We start from the raw sequence: 17,757 nt of genomic DNA, 5'->3' as shown, positions 1-17,757 counted from the left end.
CTATCCCGCATGTTCAGCAAGTCTCAAGAAACGTCCCCCCCCGGATACGATTCTATCTTCAGGGAACTTCCTTCTTCTGGAAGGGGACCCAATGACCCAGATCAAGCAAACCTCAGTGGGAGTTTCCGCACCACCCGGGACCACCTTAAGGGCAAGGGAAGGGCTACTCTGGTACGAGGATAAGATCTTTGTATCGGAGGGTCTACGAAAAGCCACCATGAGTCTGTGCCATGACCACATGCTTACAGGGCATTTTGACATTAGCAAAACCTTGGAATTTGTGCAGAGAACATTCTGGTGGCCTGGGTTGGCGAAGGACTGTAGAAAATATGTGAAATCCTGTACTACTTGTACCCGCAACAAGAGCAGCAAGTCAAGGGCTTGGGGTTTGCTGAAACCGTTACCAGTCCCGGACAGACTTTAGAGAATGATCTCAATTGAATTTATTGTGGAACTGCCTCCATCCGAAGTGTCACTTACCTGGTGGTAGAGCCCGACCTGCAGGAAGAGACCTCTCTTGTGGCTCCGACTCGAGGGCCCTGGTAGAGTATACAGGTAGCACAAGAGTCTGGAGTGGCACGAGTGCCTGGCAGGATCAACAGCAGCAGCGGGGTCTGGAGCCCAAGAAGAACTCGTAGCAGGAGGCCCAGCAGGATCAGGGGATGGCTGGGACCAGGAAGGAACAGGATCAGCAGGCAGGTGCAGGAAGCTGAAGCAGAGCAGCAGGTGGGGTAGCTGGACCTGGGACACCAATGCAGGAACTCAGGCAGAAGCAGGACTTCAGGTAGGAGCTGGAACCACAACTGGAGGTAGAGCAGCAGACGGGCACCGGAACAGGAGGCTGGCAGCAGAGCAGTCAGACAAGCCGGGTCGGAGGTCAGGCAGTCAGCGAAAGTACCAAGGATCAAGCAGGTGGATAGTCGGACAAGCCGGGTCGGTAAACAGGCAGGCAGCAGAAGTACCAAAGGATCAAGCAGAGGGGAAGTCAGACAGGCCGGGATCAGATGCAGGCGGATAGCAGGAGTGGTAGGTAGACAAGCCAAGTCAACAGGTCACAGAAGGCAGGTTCTCAGAATCAGGATACTCACACGCTGTAGATCAGACAGCAAGAACTGGATGTGACAGATTGAGTTAAATAGCCCGCCTGGTGCCTACAGGCGCACGCACGCACGATCGCGCGCGCACCGGCGCGCACATGCGGCGGAAGGTCCGGACTGATTTCTGCTAGCAGGATCTTCCTGACATTGCCCCCACCAAAGGAGCAGCCTCCGGATGCCCAACCGGGCCCATCTTTCAGGGTGAGATCTCTTGAAAGCTTGGATTAAAGTCTTTGCATGGATATTCTCCTCAGGCTCCCAAGAATTCTCCTCCGGGCAATAGCCTTGATTATTCCTTTTCCTACAATCCAGGATAGCTTCAACTTCAAATTCTTCCTCCCCATCCACTATTACAGGGTCCAGAGGATTCACATTCCGGTCAGGAAAAGGATTGGGGACAAAGAGTTTCAACAGGGAGACGTGAAAAACAGGATGGATTTTGAGTGAATCCGGGAGCTCCAGCTCATAAGCCACCTCGTTAATTCTCCTTTTTACAGGAAAAGGGCCCAGAAATTTGGAGCCCAATTTCCAAGAGGGACAAGACAATCTATGGTTGGCAGAGGACAACCATACACGGTTACCCAGTTCGAGCATCAATTCACCCCGCTTCTTCCTGTCGAACACTTCCTTATTTTCCTCCTCGGATCTTGCCATGGTCTTCTGTAATAATTGATTGTTCGAGAAGAAAAAATTTATCGTTTCTAGGACCGCTGGCACAGAACATTCAGGAATGGAATTAGGAAGGAAAGCTGGATGGAAACCGTAATTAGCAAAAAACGGGCTTTGCTTTGTAGCAGAATGCATGGAATTATTATAAGCAAATTCGGCCAAAGGAAGCAGTGTGACCCAGTCATCTTGAGAAAAGGATGAAAAACAACGCAGGTATTGCTCGAGGGTCTGATTGGTCCTCTCGGTCTGGCCATTCGTCTGAGGATGGTAAGCGGTGGAGAATGATAGTGCAATTCCCAGGACTTTACACAGCGCTCTCCAAAACCGCGAGGTAAATTGCACTCCGCGGTCAGAAACTATATTGGCCGGGATTCCATGAAGTCTAATTATTTCCCTGATGAACATTTGGGCTGTTTCAGAAGCCGATGGAGTACCCTTCATCGGAATGAAATGGGCCATTTTAGACAGACGATCTACCACCACAAAGATGGCAGTATGCCCAGCTGCCGGGGGTAGGTCGACAATGAAGTCCATAGACAACATCTTTCAAGGCCTGTCCGGAATGGGCAGAGGTTTCAATAATCCCCAGGCTCTGGACCTACGGGGCTTGTTCCGAGCACAGGTGGTGCAGGACTTCATGTAACTCCTACAGTCCTTAAGTACTTGGGGCCACCAGAAAGTGCGCTGGACAAGATCAGCAGTCTCGGAGACACCAAAGTGCCCTGCTAGTGCATGGTCATGGCAAAGTTCGAGAACAGACACCTGTAAGCCTTCAGGTACAAAGATTTTGCTCCCGTACCAAAACAGTCCATCCCTGGCCTGTAACTCTGTTCCAACGGAGGGTGCTGACCCAATTGAAGCTTGCTTCCAACACGAGAGCAGATTTTCCTGTAGCAGGAGGAAGTTCCCTGAGGCCAGGATAGTGTCAGGGGGCGAAGTTTCTTCGGATTTGTGGAACATCCTAGAGAGGGCATCGGGTTTCGTGTTTTTAGAGCCCGGCCGATAAGTAACATGGAGCGAGAACCTGGAAAAGAACAGGGCCCACCTGGCTTGTCGCGGTCTCAGCCTCTTTGCAGACTTCAGGTATTCCAGGTTCTTGTGAACTGTGTAGATCAGGATAGGATGAGCAGCTCCTTCTAACAGGTATCACCATTCTTCCAGGGCAGATTTTATGGCCAGTAATTCCCGATCACCTACATCATTCCTCTCCGCGGGGGACAGTTTTCAGGGAAAGAAGGCAACTGGGAACAGTGAGGCTTTGGTACCTTGTCGTTGGGAGAGGACAGCTCCAACGGCGATTTCTGAGGCGTCTACCTCCAGGACAAATGGCAGAGAAGAATCAGGATGTTTCAAGACATCAGCGGAGGTGAACAGTCTCTTGAGGGACTCAAAGGCGGCTTGAGATTCTGGGGACCAATGAAAACACACTCCTTGCTTGGTTAGTTGCGTGATTGGGCAGATGATAGCGGAGAACCCCTTGATAAATTTTCTGTAAAAATTGGCAAAGCCAACAAAACGTTGGACCCCTTTCTTGTCTGTGGGAGCTGGCCAGTCAAGAATTGCAGACATTTTTTGTGGATCCATCCTTATTCCTTCTACAGAAATAACTAGGCCCAAAAATGAGATACTTTCTTGTTCAAAGGCACATTTTTCAGCCTTGGCGTACAGTCCGTGTTGTCGGAGCCGGTCCAGGACACATTTAACATATTTGCTGTGAGAGTCCAGAGAAGGGGAAAAAATGAGGATATCGTCTAAGTAGACTATGACGAACAAGTCTAAATAGTCCCGGAAGACATCATTTATGAAATACTGAAAGGTAGCGGGGGCATTACACAATCCGAAGGGCATCACCAGGTATTCAAAATGCCCAAAGCGGGTATTAAAAAGCTGTCTTCCACTCATCCCCACTTCTGATGTGGACCAGATTGTAGGCCCCTCTGAGGTCCAGCTTAGTGAAGGTGGAGGCAGTTCCCAATCTCTGAAATAACTCTGGTACCAGAGGAAGCGGGTATCGATTTTTAACTGTTATTTTATTTAACTCTCTATAGTCAACGCAGGGCCGGAGGGTATGGTCTTTCTTTTCCACAAAGAAGATGCCCGCACCCGCTGGGGAAGTGGAAGGTCGAATGAAGCCCTTCTTCAGGTTTTCGTCAATGTAAATTTTCAGGGTCTCCTGTTCCAGTTCGGTCAGTGGAAAGATTCTGCCAAAGGAAACCTCGGCTCCGGGAAGGAGTTCAATGGGGCAGTCATATGCCCGATGGGGAGGCAGAGCTTCTGCCCCCTTCTTACTGAAGACATCTAGGTAGTCATGATACACTTCAGGAACTGCTTGGCGAAGTTCAGAATCAGAGTCCAGACATAGTAAAGCAGGGGAATTCGCCAGGATTCTTCAGGATACAGTACTGCTGGCAATATGGAGAGAAGAATGTGATTTCCCCGGTAATCCAGTTTATAGCAGGGTTATGGGCCGTCAGCCATGGCATGCCAAGAATGATTGGAAACAAAGGAGATGAAATAATGTCCAAACGAAGCAGTTCTTGGTGCAGGTTAGAGATAGAAACTGAAAGGGGAGTAGTCTCTTGCGTAACTGGTCCAGATTTTATTGTTGAGCCATTGGCCAGGTGGATAGAGAGTCCTTGAGCCTTGTGCAGCAGAGGGATTTGGTGTTTACTGGCAAAGGAAGAGTCCATGAAACAACTACAAGCCCCAGAGTCAATGATAGCGGGGACTTGCAAAGTCCTTCCTGGGAGCTGCAATGAGACAGAAAGGGCGAGGTGAGAAGAGGTCTTAAGCCAAGCAGTAGTAGAGCCAGACGAGACAGACATGCACTTACGGAGCTTGGCAGGGCAGTTCCTGACATAGTGCCCAGGTTCCCCGCAGTAAAGGCACAAGTTGTTGACCCAACGACGTTGGCGTTCCTCCATCGTGAGAGCAGGACGAAGGACTCCGAGCTGCATAGGTTCAGAAGTATCAGGTGCCGGAACAGGACTAGGAGTGGGAGCCGGATGGGAATAGTTAGGTACCCGAGGCAGCATCCAGGAGGGGCGAGTAGACCCAGCACCTCTTTCAGCTCTTCGCTCCCTCAGCCGTCGATCAATTTGAATGGCCAGGTTAATCAGGGCATCCAGTGTTTGTGGGATTCCCAAACGAGCCAGTTCATCTTTCAGAGGGTCTGAGAGCCCCATACGAAACTGGTAACGAAGGGCCGCATCGTTCCAGTCCATATCTGTACTCCAACGGCGGAATTCAGCGACATAGTCCTCTACGGCCCTACGCCCCTGCTGGAGGGTATGCAGGGCGGCTTCTGCCATGGCGGAGAGTTGAGGGTCCTCGTAGAGCTGGGCCATCGTATCAAAGAAGGTGGTCAGGTTAGGTAGGACCTCTGCTTTCTGTTCCAGCAAATGATGAGCCCAAGCTTGAGGATCTCCCAGGAGCAAAGACACCACAAACCCCACTTTGGTGGCCTCAAGTGAAAAGGTGCGAGGTTGTAGGGCAAAGTACAGTTCACAAGAGTTCCGGAATGCCCTGAATTTACTTCACTCTCCAGAAAACTTTTCAGGCGTGGATACCCTGGGTTCAGGAGGCAACATTACCACTGTCAGAGAAGAGGTGCTGGAGGCAGGAGCGGACGGAAGAGGAGGCCCCTGAGCGGTTGTGGGTGAAGTGAGAGCTTGGACCTTTTCTTCCAAATGAGTGTATCCCTCCTGGAGACTCTTGACGGCTTGGGTAAGGCCAGCCAGATGCAGACAAAGTTCGTCCATGGGAGAGGCTCCCTGCGCAGGCTCGGTCATGGCTGTCTGATACTGTCACGTACCTGGTGGTAGAGCCCGACCTGCAGGAAGAGACCTCTCTTGCGGCTCTGACTCGAGGGCCCTGGTAGAGTATACAGGTAGCACAAGAGTCTGGAGTGGCACGAGTGCCTGGCAGGATCAACAGCAGCAGCGGGGTCTGGAGCCCAGGAAGAACTCGTAGCAGGACCCCCAGCAGGATCAGGGGATGGCTGGGACCAGGAAGGAACAGGATCAGCAGGCAGGTGCAGGAAGCTGAAGCAGAGCAGCAGGTGGGGTAGCTGGACCCGGGACACCAATGCAGGAACTCAGGCAGAAGCAGGACTTCAGGTAGGAGCTGGAACCACAACTGGAGGTAGAGCAGCAGACGGGCACCGGAACAGGAGGCTGGCAGCAGAGCAGTCAGACAAGCCGGGTCGGAGGTCAGGCAGTCAGCGAAAGTACCAAGGATCAAGCAGGTGGATGGTCGGACAAGCCGGGTCGGTAAACAGGCAGGCAGCAGAAGTACAGAAGGATCAAGCGGGAAGTCAGACAGGCCGGGATCAGATGCAGGCGGATAGCAGGAGTGGTAGGTAGACAAGCCGGGTCAACAGGTCACAGAAGGCAGGTTCTCAGAATCAGGATACTCGCACGCTGTAGATCAGACAGCAAGAACTGGATGTGACAGATTGAGTTAAATAGCCCGCCTGGCGCCAACAGGCGCACGCACGCGAACGCGCGGCAGAAGGTCCGGACTGATTTCTTCTAGCAGGATCTTCCTGACACGAAGGCTACAGTACTATCTTCATGATTGTTCATCAGTTATCCAAGATGGCCCACTTCCTCCTTATGAAGGGCACCCCTCTGCACAAGAGACAGCACGGACATTTATCAGGGAAGTTGTAAGACTTCATGGGGTTCCAGCAAATATCATCTCTAACCGAGGGGTCCAGTTCACCTCCAGATTCTGGAAGGCTTTATGCAAATCTCTTGGAATCAAACTTTTATTTTCTTCAGCCTATCACCCGCAAACAAATGGACAAACAGAAAGAACCAACCAAACCCTTGAACAATATCTACACTGCTTCTCATCTCTTTCACAAGACTGGGTGTCCCTACTTCCCCTGGCTGAGTTCTCCTACAATGACTCTGTTCACTCAGCCACAAACCAATCCCCCTTTTTCGCCAACTATGGCTTTCACCCCTTCTTCCTGTTTAACAATATTCCGGAATGTCCCATACCCGCTGTACTTAAAACGATGGACTTCAAGGAAATTAGGTCCCAAATTTGTAGGGCCATTGCCGGTAAAAAGGCGGATCAACAATGTCGCTTATGAACTTGAGCTACCTGACGCCTTCAGGATCAATCCAGTGTTTCACATTTCCTTACTGAAGCCTGCCGTTGCTAATCTGTTTCCAGATTGGAATACAGGTCCACCCGAACCCGTAGAGGCGATCTTAGATTGCAGGAGAAGGAGGAATCAGGTTCAATACCTGATTAAGTGGAGAGAATACAGCCCAGAGTTCAACTCATGGGAGCCAGAAACCAGTATTCATGCCCAAGAACTTATCCAGACCTTCAAGGGGACTCACCCAGACAGGGTGGTGTCAGGAACCATGAAACAGACAGAGACAGAAGTACAATCTAATCATACTTGTTTATTAAAAAAATAAAAAGATAAATAGGAAAAAGCGTAGTCAAGCAAGCCAGAGTCCAATAGCCAGATCGGGTAGTCAGCCAGTCCAAAGTTCATAAGCCAGATCGGGTAATCAGCCAGTCCAGACGTCAGGGATCCACGGAGAGCAAGTGCAAGCAGGATGGAAGCCAGGAGGGATGTTAGCAAGCCAGTCTTGAAACAACAGCAGGAGATGATTCCTAGTAATGTGACCAAACGTGAAGGCAAAGGAGAAATGGGCTGGAAGACATATATAGGCAGACCAGACGAGCATCATCGGGAACAGCTGGTAACAGAAGAGAGAGAAGGGAACTGGCAATTAGCTGACAGCTGAGCGGCCAGCCCAGAGGAGGAAGGGCTAAGCCAGCCCTGACAGTACCCTCCCCTCAATGACCCCTCTCCCTCGGAGGGCCACTGGGCTTGAGGGGAAACCGTCTATGGAACTCACGGAGGAGGACAGGGGCATGTACGTCAGAGGATAAAACCCCGGAGCGTTCCTCCGGACCGTACCCCTTCCAATGCACCAGGTACTGTATGCGTCCACGGAACCTACGGGAGTCAACAATGGATTGTACCTCATACTCCTCATGGTTCTCAACCTGAATAGGGTGAGGATGTGGCACCGAGGTGGTAAATCGGTTACAGACCAACGGTTTCAATAAGGAGACATGAAACACATTAGAGATGGCATACTAGGAGGAAGTTCCAACGCGTAAGCTACTGGGTTAATCCTGCAAAGCATACGGAAAGGCCCAATAAACCGAGGTGCAAACTTCAGTGAGGGAACACAAAGCCGGATGTTGCGAGATGACAGCCAAACCCTGTCCCCAACCTGGTAGGAAGGCGATGGCAGGCGTCTGCAGTCAGCATGGAGTTTGTATCTATCATTAGCATGACGCAAAGCCTCCTGAACTTGTACCCAAGTAGGACGAAGACCACGGAGATGCTCCTCTAACACAGGAATACCCTGTGGAACAAACGAGTCAGGCAACATGGAAGGCTGGAAACCATAATTCACCATAAATGGAGACAATCGGGAGGCAGAATTCAAGGCACTGTTGTGAGCAAACTTTGCCCAAGGTAATAGGTCAGACCAGTTGTTATGATGGTCAGAAATATAGCAACGTAGGAATTGCTCCAAGGACTGATTGGCTCGTTCTGTGGCCCCATTAGACTGTGGGTGATACGCAGAAGAGAACGCAAGCTGGATTCCCAACTGTGCACAAAAGGCTCGCCAGAACCGGGAGACAAACTGACTGCCCCTATCCGAGACAATCACCTTGGGTAGCCCATGTAAGCGAAAGATCTCCCGAGCAAAAATGGAAGCCAGTTCCTTAGAGGTGGGCAACTTCTTAAGTGGAATACGATGACACATCTTTGAGAACCGGTCAACCACCATAAGGATAACAGTGTTGCCTTGGGAGTTGGGCAATTCCACAATGAAATCCATAGACAGGTGAGTCTAGGGCCTCTCTCCATTGGGTATGGGTTGTAGGAGGCCCACTGGAAGATGTCGTGGAGTCTTACTCTGAGCACACACGGGACAGGCAGCTACGAAAGCAGTAACATCAGCCCGTAGACTAGGCCACCAGAATTGTTGGGAGATAGCCCAAATGAGTTGATTCTTCCCAGGATGGCCAGCTGCCTTGGGAGAATAAGTCTGGAGTACTGTAGTACGGAGGTTCAGTGGGACAAAGCAGCGGTCACAAGGTTTATCAGGAGGAGCATGGACCTGAGCAGCAAGAATCTTTTCACCCAAAGGAGAAGTAAGACTGGTGCGAACCGTAGCCAAGATACGATCAGGAGGAATCATAGGAACCGGAACCGACTCCGACTTGGAAGTGGAGGAAAATTGTCGTGACAAGGCATCAGCCCTTACATTCTTAGTACCGGGTAAGAATGAGACAATGTAATTAAAGCTCGACAAGAAAAGAGCCCATCGCGCCCTTCTGGGAGAGAGTCGCTTAGGCTCAGACAAGAATGTAAGATTCTTATGGTCAGTAAGAATAAGAATGGGCACAGTGGTACCTTCAAGGAGATGTCTCCATTCTATCAGGGCCAAAATGATCGCCAACAGCTCTCTGTTACCAATCTCATAATTGCACTCAGCAGGTGATAATTTCTTGGAAAAGTAGCCATACCAATGCATAGCACTCTCAGAGTTAGGACGTTGAGACAGAAGGATGCCAAACTCCAATCTCAGAAGCATCAACTTCTAGGATAAAAGGCAACGTAGGATCAGGATGTGCCAACACAGAGTCTCAAAGGCCTTAATGGACTCCGGGGACCAACTCTGTGGGTTACCGTTCTTTCTGGTCATATCAGTCAGAGGCTTGACCAGAGACGAGAAGTTACGAATAAACTTCCGATAGTAATTGGCAAAGCCCAGGAAACGCTGCAGAGGATGTAAACCCACGGGTCGAGGCCACTGTACGACTGCCGAAAGTTTCTCTGGGTCCACTGAAAAACCAGCAGTGGAAATGACAGAGCCCAGGAATGTAACCTGTTCACGATGGAACTCGCACTTCTCCAGTTTACAATAGAGATTGTTCTCTCTTAGTTTCTGAAGTACACAACAGACATCTGTGTGGTGGCTCTCCAGGGACTTGGAAAATATGAGTATATCATCGAGATAGACCACCACACACAACTGCAACAAATCTCGGAGGACATCGTTAATAAATTCCTGGAAAACTGCCGGGGCATTGCAAAGGCCAAAAGGCATTACCAGGTACTCATAATGGCCTGTTCTGGTATTAAACGCAGTTTTCCACTCGTCGCCCTCCTTAATGCGCACTAGATTGTATGCCCCTCTCAGGTCAAGCTTCGTGAAAACCGTTGCTCCCTTGAGGCGGTCAAATAACTCAGTAATCAATGGAATGGGGTAGGCATTCTTAATCGTGACACGATTGAGACCCCTATAATCTATACAAGGTCTCAGTTCACCGCTCTTCTTTTTTACAAAGAAGAAACCAGCACCAGCAGAAGAGGATTTGCGATGAAAACCTCGAGAAAGTGTGTCAGCAACATACTCCTCCATGGCCTTATCCTCCAAGACCGACAAAGGGTAAACCCGGCCATGAGGAGGTATGGCACCAGGTTGAAGGTCAATTGCGCAATCATAAGGACGGTGTGGAGGCAAACTACTGGCTTGACCTTTATCAAAGACATCGCCAAAATCACGGTACTCCTCCAGCAGGGAGGGGAGTGAAGCGGTGCACAGAACCTTGGATACCTTCAGGAAGCATGTCTCACTGCTTTGTGGTGACCAGGAGAGAACCTCAGCACGGAGCCAATCAAAAGAGGGGTTGTGCCTCTGTAACCAAGGATAACCAATAACCAGCGGAAATCTGGGTGAGGAAATAACTTGGATTTGGATTATCTCATGGTGAAGAGCCCCTACGGCCATGGACAACGTAACCGTCTCATGAGTCACATGGGCAGGCTGTAAAGGTCTCCCGTCAAGAGCCTCAATGGCAAGTGGAGTGTCACGCAGCTGCAGCGGAATCGAATGCTGCGAAACAAATGAACAATGAACAGGCCTGCAGCCCCAGAGTCGATTAGAGCCTGTATCTCGATGGACGACTCAGCCCAAGAAAGAGTGACCAAAACCAGGGGCTTATCCTTCTGGATAACTAGGGACGAAACAACGCCACCTAAGGTCTGTCCATGACAGGACCCCAAGGTTCGGGCGTTCCCTGGACGGGTAGGACAAGACTTCAAAAAGTGACCTGCCTGGCCACAATAAAGGCACAATCTCTCCCTCCTCCTAAAGGCTCTCTCATCCACAGAGAGACGTGTGAAGCCCAGGTGCATGGGTTAATCTTCACTGACCAACTCGGTACCAGGAGGCATGGGAGGTGAGGGAGGCATGGGTGAGACTACAAAGCTCAGAGGCAAATGTACAGGAGGCTTCCGCAACCGCTCCTTAAGAGAAAGTCTTTCTCTGAGTCTGGAGTCAATGAGGATGGCAAACGAGATCAAGCTCTCCAGCTCAGTGGGTATATCTCAGGCTGCTATCTCATCCTTGATGGAATCCGAGAGATCATGAGAAAAAGCAGCCAAGAGGGCCTCATTGTTCCAAGCAACTGCTGCTGCCAGAGTACGGAATTCAATGGTGTAGTCGGCAACAGTTCTCGTACTCTGTTTGATGGACATGAGGCACTTGGCAGCAGAAGCGGAGCGTGTGGGAACGTCAAAAACCCTTTTAAAGGAGGCTACAAACTGAGGGTAACTCAAGACAACAGGTTTTTACATCTCCCATAGAGGGTTAGCCCAGGCCAAGGCTCTCTCAGAAAGCAAAGATGTCACGAAACCTACTTTGCTTCTGTCCATGGGAAACGCCTGGGGCAGCATTTCCAAGTATATCTCAACCTGATTGAGAAACCCTCTGCATTGAACTGGATTTCCCCAAATCGCTGGGAAAGCGGAGCAGAACCAGACATACCTAGTATAGAGGTAATACTTGAGGCGGGTGCCTGCACAGAGAGTGGCGCAGCAGCAGGGACGCCCTGCGACTCAGGTTGTACCGGAGCAGCCACCGTGGGGGATTCCAGGTGAGCCGTGCGATTCAGGAGTGTTTGTAACGCCAAGGCAAACTGATCCATGCGGTGATCTTGCTCATCCAATCTGTAAAAAATATTACCAACAAGTGGATTGACTGTATCTTCTGAATTCATGGCCTTCACGTACTGTCAGGAACCATGAAACAGACAGAGGCAGAAGTACAATCTAATCACACTTGTTTATTAAAAAATAAAAAGATAAATAGGAAAAAGCGAAGTCAAGCAAGCCAGAGTCCAATGGCCAGATCGGGTAGTCAGCCAGTCCAAAGTTCATAAGCCAGATCAGGTAATCAGCCAGTCCAGACGTCAGGGATCCACGGAGAGCAAGTGCAAGCAGGATGGAAGCCAGGAGGGATGTTAGCAAGCCAGTCTTGAAACAACAGCAGGAGATGATTCCTAGTAATGTGACCAAACGTGAAGGCAAAGGAGAAATGGGCTGGAAGACATATATAGGCAGACCAGACGAGCATCATCGGGAACAGCTGGTAACAGAAGAGAGAGAAGGGAACTGGCAATTAGCCGACAGCTGAGCTGCCAGCCCAGAGGAGGAAGGGCTAAGCCAGCCCTGACAGGTGGCCAGATTGGGCATCCGAAGGCTGCCCGTTGGGGGGGCAATGTCAGGAAGGGCTAACCAATATCCAAGATGGTGGCCGAAGAATACGAACACCTCTGGTGCATCTGTGCACACCTGTGCACGCACATGTGCACATGAGAATCCAAGATCTGTCAGATTGCCGCCGTGCGCATCTTTGCGCACACATGTGCCCCGGTAACAGCTTTAGCACCTAACAGCCTATTTAAACACTGCCAGTGCACAGATTTGGTGCTGTCTGCTCTACAGCGTTCCCGTGTGTTCCTGTTACCTGCATCTTGTTACCTGTTCCTGTTATCTGACTCGGCTTACCTTTGACGATCTCGGCTATGCACCTGCACACGACCTGGCTTGTCTGACCACCGCACCTGCCTGCTCCTTCTGCTACCTCGCTGCCAGCCTGTTGCCAACCCGGCCTGCATCCGGACTATTCTTCTGCCTCCGCATCTGCTCCTGACGTGTCTGCCAGTGTATGACCCGGCCTGCCTATACCATCCCTCTCTTCCGCCTGGAGAATCCTGCTGTCAGAAACCATGAATCAGACCGAGACAGAAGTACAATTAAATCACACTTGCTTATTAAATAAATATAAAAAGGTAAATAGAAAAAGTGCAGTCAAAGCATAGTCAGAGTCCAGTAACCGGATTGAGTAGTCAGCCAGGTCAGAGTTCAATAATCAGATCAGGTAATCAGCCAGGGCAGAAGTCAGGGATCCAAGTAGAGCAACAGCAAGCAGGATAAGGAGCCAGAAGGGATGTCAGCAAGCCAGTCTTTAAACAGAACCGCAGGAGATGGTTTCCTGCTAAGTGACCAAGACGAAGGCAGAGGTGAAGTGAGCTGGACAGCTTTAAGTAGGCAGGTCAGACGAGCATGATCAGGAACAGCTGGTAATTGTGGAGAGATGAGAGCTGGCAATTAGCCGACAGCTGAGCAGCCAGCACAGAGAAGGAAGGGCTAAGCCAGCCCTGACACCTGCTGAGTTACCACTCCTCCTACAGCTGTTTCGGATTCCACGGTCTGCAACCAATCAGGCACTTGTGCGACTCTGCACTCCTGCGCTCCCTGCCTGCTCTACTGGGGGCCTCGAGTCAGAGTTGTAAGAGAGGCCATCCGATGAATATCAGGCTCTACCGTCAGGTACGTGACAGCTTCTGACGCGTTCACCCAGGGGTCTCTTGTTCTGGACACAAACCTCTGCACCTTCCGATTGAGCCAAGAGGTCCACATCTGGTGTGCCCCACCTTAGACAAAGAAGCCTGAATACCTCCGGATGAAACGACCATTCCCCTGGGTCCAGCATCTGAGGACTTAGGTAGTCCGCCTGCCAGTTTTTTTATGCCCGGGATATATATGGCCATCAGGGCCGGCAACTGACACTCTGCCCACTGGAGGATGTGAGCGACCTCCCATGCTGCAGCTGAGCTCCTTGTTCCTCCTTGATTCTTGACGTACGCCACTGCTGTGGCGTTGTCTGACTGGATCCTGATCGGACACCCTTGTAGTCTCATTGAGCATGTGGAGAGGCAAAGTCTGATCGCCCGAAGCTCAAGCACATTGATCAGCAGTTGGGATTCTTCCCATGACCAAGGGCCCTGGGCCGACTGCACTCCCCCCAACCGGTCAGCCTGGAGTCCTTTGTGATCACCGTCAGAGGAAGAAATGATCTCCTGGACCAAAGGGCCAGAGACCTCAGCCACCAGAGAAGGGAATCCCTGAATAACTGGCTCACCTGAATTTGACCATCCAGGGATAATGGAGATTTGTTCCATTTTGCCAAAATCTCCTGCAAGACTCAAGTGTGAAATTGAGCATATGGTACCACCTCGAAAGTGGCTACCATGAGGCGCAGAATGCACATGCAGAAGCACGACGACCCAGTGGTTCATCAACAACTTTACTTCACCACAGCTTAAAAAGTCTGTAGCTTGTCTGAAGCGAGTCCAACAGCAAGCCCAGGTACTACAGGGGGTTGAGTCGGTACTAACACCGATTTCTTTAGGTTCAGCACCCAACCAAACTCCCAGAGAGTCTGCATGGTGATCGCTACATCCTCCCTTAATTCTGAGGCGGAAGCTGCTCTCAGGAGGAGGTCGTCTAGGTAACCCACAATTGCGATCCCATGTTCCCTTAACAGCGACAGAATTGGAGCTAACACTTTGGTAAAGACTCGGGGTGCTGACGCCAGGCCAAAAGGGAGAGCCACAAACTGATAGTGCTCTTCCCCGACTGCAAATTGCAGAAACCTCTAATGCCTGAGGCATATGGGTACATGTAAATACGCGTCCTGGATATCCAGGGATGCCAGGAAGTCCCCCTGATGGAGTGCAACGTCGGTACAGGTACTATCACGCTGTGCAGTGGCAGGTCCCGTACTGCCCCGAACAGGGCTTCCCGACAAGCTGGAAGTAGAGGTAGGTTGGAGGGAAAAAATCTGTTTGGTGGACAAGAAAGAAACTATCTTGTATCCCGATGAAACCAGTTTGCAAACCCACTGGTCGGACAGTAGAGAGGTCCACCAGGCTGCAAACTCCCGAAGGCGACCCCCCATGCGAGAGTTGGGCAGGGGGCAAACCTTCATGCGATAATATTTTTGTTTGCAGACTTGTTTGGCTTGTGCTACCAGGGATGCTTTTGTCCTTCAGCAGGTGCCTTGTCGGACTGGGAACGCTTACCTGCCGACCCTGGCAGGCGAAAAAGCTGTTTCTGAGCAGAAAAAGAGGGCCCTTGCCTACGGCGTGGCTCCTTACCCTACCTGGACTGTGGAAGCAACGTGCTCTTCCCACTGGTAACATTTTTAATAATGTCATCCAGCGAAGCTCCAAAAAGTCTCTCACCTTGGAGCTTTTTTTTTTTTAGATGCCTGGTCCGCAGATCAGCATTTCAGCCAAATCAGGCACCATTGCTGATACTGATGCTCTAGAGAGCAGGGGGACCCAATCCAGGGTCACATCACAGACATATTTAAGGCCATGCCCAAACTGGTCTGCCAGCTCTACACAGACCGGGGGAGACTGTTGCTTCTCCAATTCACGGTGCAACAGCTTTGCCCATTCAGTAAGCATCTGCAACACCAAGGCCATGGCCAGCACAGGTCGTAACACTGACCCCACTACCGTAAACATGGACCGAGCCACTGCTTCAGCCCTCCTGTCCACAGTATCCTTGAAGGCAGGAGTCCCTTCTACCAGAATTGTGGTTGATTTATTTAACCTGGATACTGGGGGTCAACGACCGGAGGAGACATCCATTTTTTAAAGAGGGAGTCCGCGTTTTTTTTAAAAAAGCCAGCAGCTACAAATACTGCAGCTGCTGACTTTTAAAATAGTGACACTTACCTGTCCAGCGCGCCCGCGATGTCGGCACCCGAAGCCGATCTCTCGATCGTCTCTCGGGTGCTGCCGCCGCCATCTTGGGTATGGGAATCAGGAAGTGGAGCCTTTCGGCTTCATTTCCCGGTTCCCTACTGCGCATGTGCGAGTCGCGCTGCGCAATAAGGATGGACCCGCTGCCTCTGGGATCTGTGTGTTTCCCAGCAGGCAGCGGGGGACTTTCGGAAAGTTCCGCGGAGAGCTATCCCGGAAGTGGGTGCAGATACCTGTACTGTACAGGTACCTGCACCCCCTCCCCCCTGAAAGGTGCCAATTGTGGCGCCGGAGGAGGGGAGGATTCCAATGAGCGGAAGGTCCACTTTAGGGTGGACCTCCGCTTTAAGGAGGCTCTCCTCAAAGGAGTAACACACCGCCATTCTTCTTGGGACTGAAAAGGCCCGCTGTGGACTTCCCCATTCCTTGTAGATGAACTTATCAAAATAAGTCAAATACACCTTAGGCGTGTGGGCCGGTTTGTAGGACCCAAAATGGACCACCACCTCAGCACAGGTTCCTGCGGTTTTCAGGGTATCCCACACCGCAGTGATAAGTGCAGTGATAAGTGCTCCTACTAGCGCTTTTTCCTGCGCTAACCTGGACACAGAGTTATTCTCACTGTCCGAACGGTCCTGGTCCGCATACCCCCTTGCGCCCGCTTCCACCTTGGCAACAAAGGCCTCCAGGACCGCCGACAAAGCGCCCATAGGCAGCCGGTTGCAATAGCAGGAATGTCTGGGGAAGAAGCGCCAGCTTCTGACGCCATGCTGACCCTCACTCGCCTGCTACAACTTAGGGACTTAAGGCAAGGTACACAAATCCCACCCTCCTAGTTGTTCACAGACTGAGGGACCCCTCTGCAGGAGTCATAACCCTGACCAAGTGATGCACTGTGCTGTCGCTGACCGTTCTGCCCTGCTTCAGTCACAAAGTCCTCAGAGTGAAAACCACGCTGTTCTGAGGTACACAGACCAGCACTAGAGGTAAAAACACGCTGAAGCTACAAGAAAATGGCCGCCGGCTCTCCTTAATACAAAAATCACAAAGAAAATGGCTGCCGAACCTTCTAGAAAATGGACGCATTCCACCAATGACCCATCACCCGAGCAGTATGGGGTGGCTGCCCATATGTGTGCCCCGGAGCATATAGCTCACAGGCCGCTCCTGGAGCAGAAGGGGCATGTCGTGGCCAACCCAGCGCGTAGCTAGGGTCTGCTGACGCTTGATGGCCAGGCTGGGGAGACTACAAGGACCTATATTATCCAGTCTGTCACCCAGCTGTTGATAGATCACATGATCAAAAATTGTAGAAAAAAAAATCCCAGGACCAATGCTCCCCTCAGGGAGCAAGGTCCTTCTCCTACACTAGGCAGAAAAAAACTGAGCTGCAGGGAGTAGGATGAGGGGTTATAGTCAGAGGGACCGCCCCCTGGGCGGTGCTGTGCAGTCTTGCTGTTTTTACATGTGTTACATGTTCTGCCTAGTCCTCTCCTGAAGTAGCGTGATAACACTAAGGTCAAGAATTAAAGGAGCTGTATCCGTCAATGAACGAAAGAGAAAAAGACCTTTCCCCTCCCCTTGACCTCACGGACTATAGATTATATTCTATACCCAGTAACTACTTCATACAAAACAACTCTTAGGCCTCTTTCACACTACCGATCTGTTCAGGACCGCCTGTCAGTTTTTCAGGCGGACCTGAACGGATGCCCTATAGAGGTCTATGGCGCGTCGGATGTCAGCAGTGACATGTCTGCTGACATCCGACCCCCACCGATCCGAAAAAGTGTGACGGAGGAAAAACCTACTTTTCCAGTCATCATCGGATCGGGTGAGGACGGACTCTGCGGTCCGTCGTTACCCGATCCCCCATAGGGGAGAGCGGCACTCTGACAGGTCCGTCCCTGCACAGTGTGCAGAGACGGACCTGTCCTCTGCCTGCTCAGCGGGGATCAACGGAGCGATCCCCGCTGAGCAAGCGGATATCCAAGGGGCAGATCATCACTGATCCACCCCGTGTGAAAGA

General features: G+C 51.1%; 1 protein-coding gene across 1 annotated transcript in view; it reads right to left on the bottom strand.

Moving 5' to 3' along the window:
* The window catches only part of IRF2BP2 (interferon regulatory factor 2 binding protein 2), a 146,030-nt gene that overhangs the window by 10,903 nt on the left and 117,370 nt on the right, over positions 1 to 17,757 (bottom strand). The gene's annotated exons all lie outside the window — the stretch shown is intronic.

The sequence above is a fragment of the Lithobates pipiens genome, unplaced genomic scaffold, assembly GCF_037356315.1.
Source record: "Lithobates pipiens isolate NorthernLeopardFrog02 unplaced genomic scaffold, aLitPip1_a1.2 Scaffold_18, whole genome shotgun sequence".
Classification (NCBI taxonomy): domain Eukaryota; kingdom Metazoa; phylum Chordata; class Amphibia; order Anura; family Ranidae; genus Lithobates; species Lithobates pipiens.
This window is presented reverse-complemented; position numbering and strand designations above follow the sequence as displayed.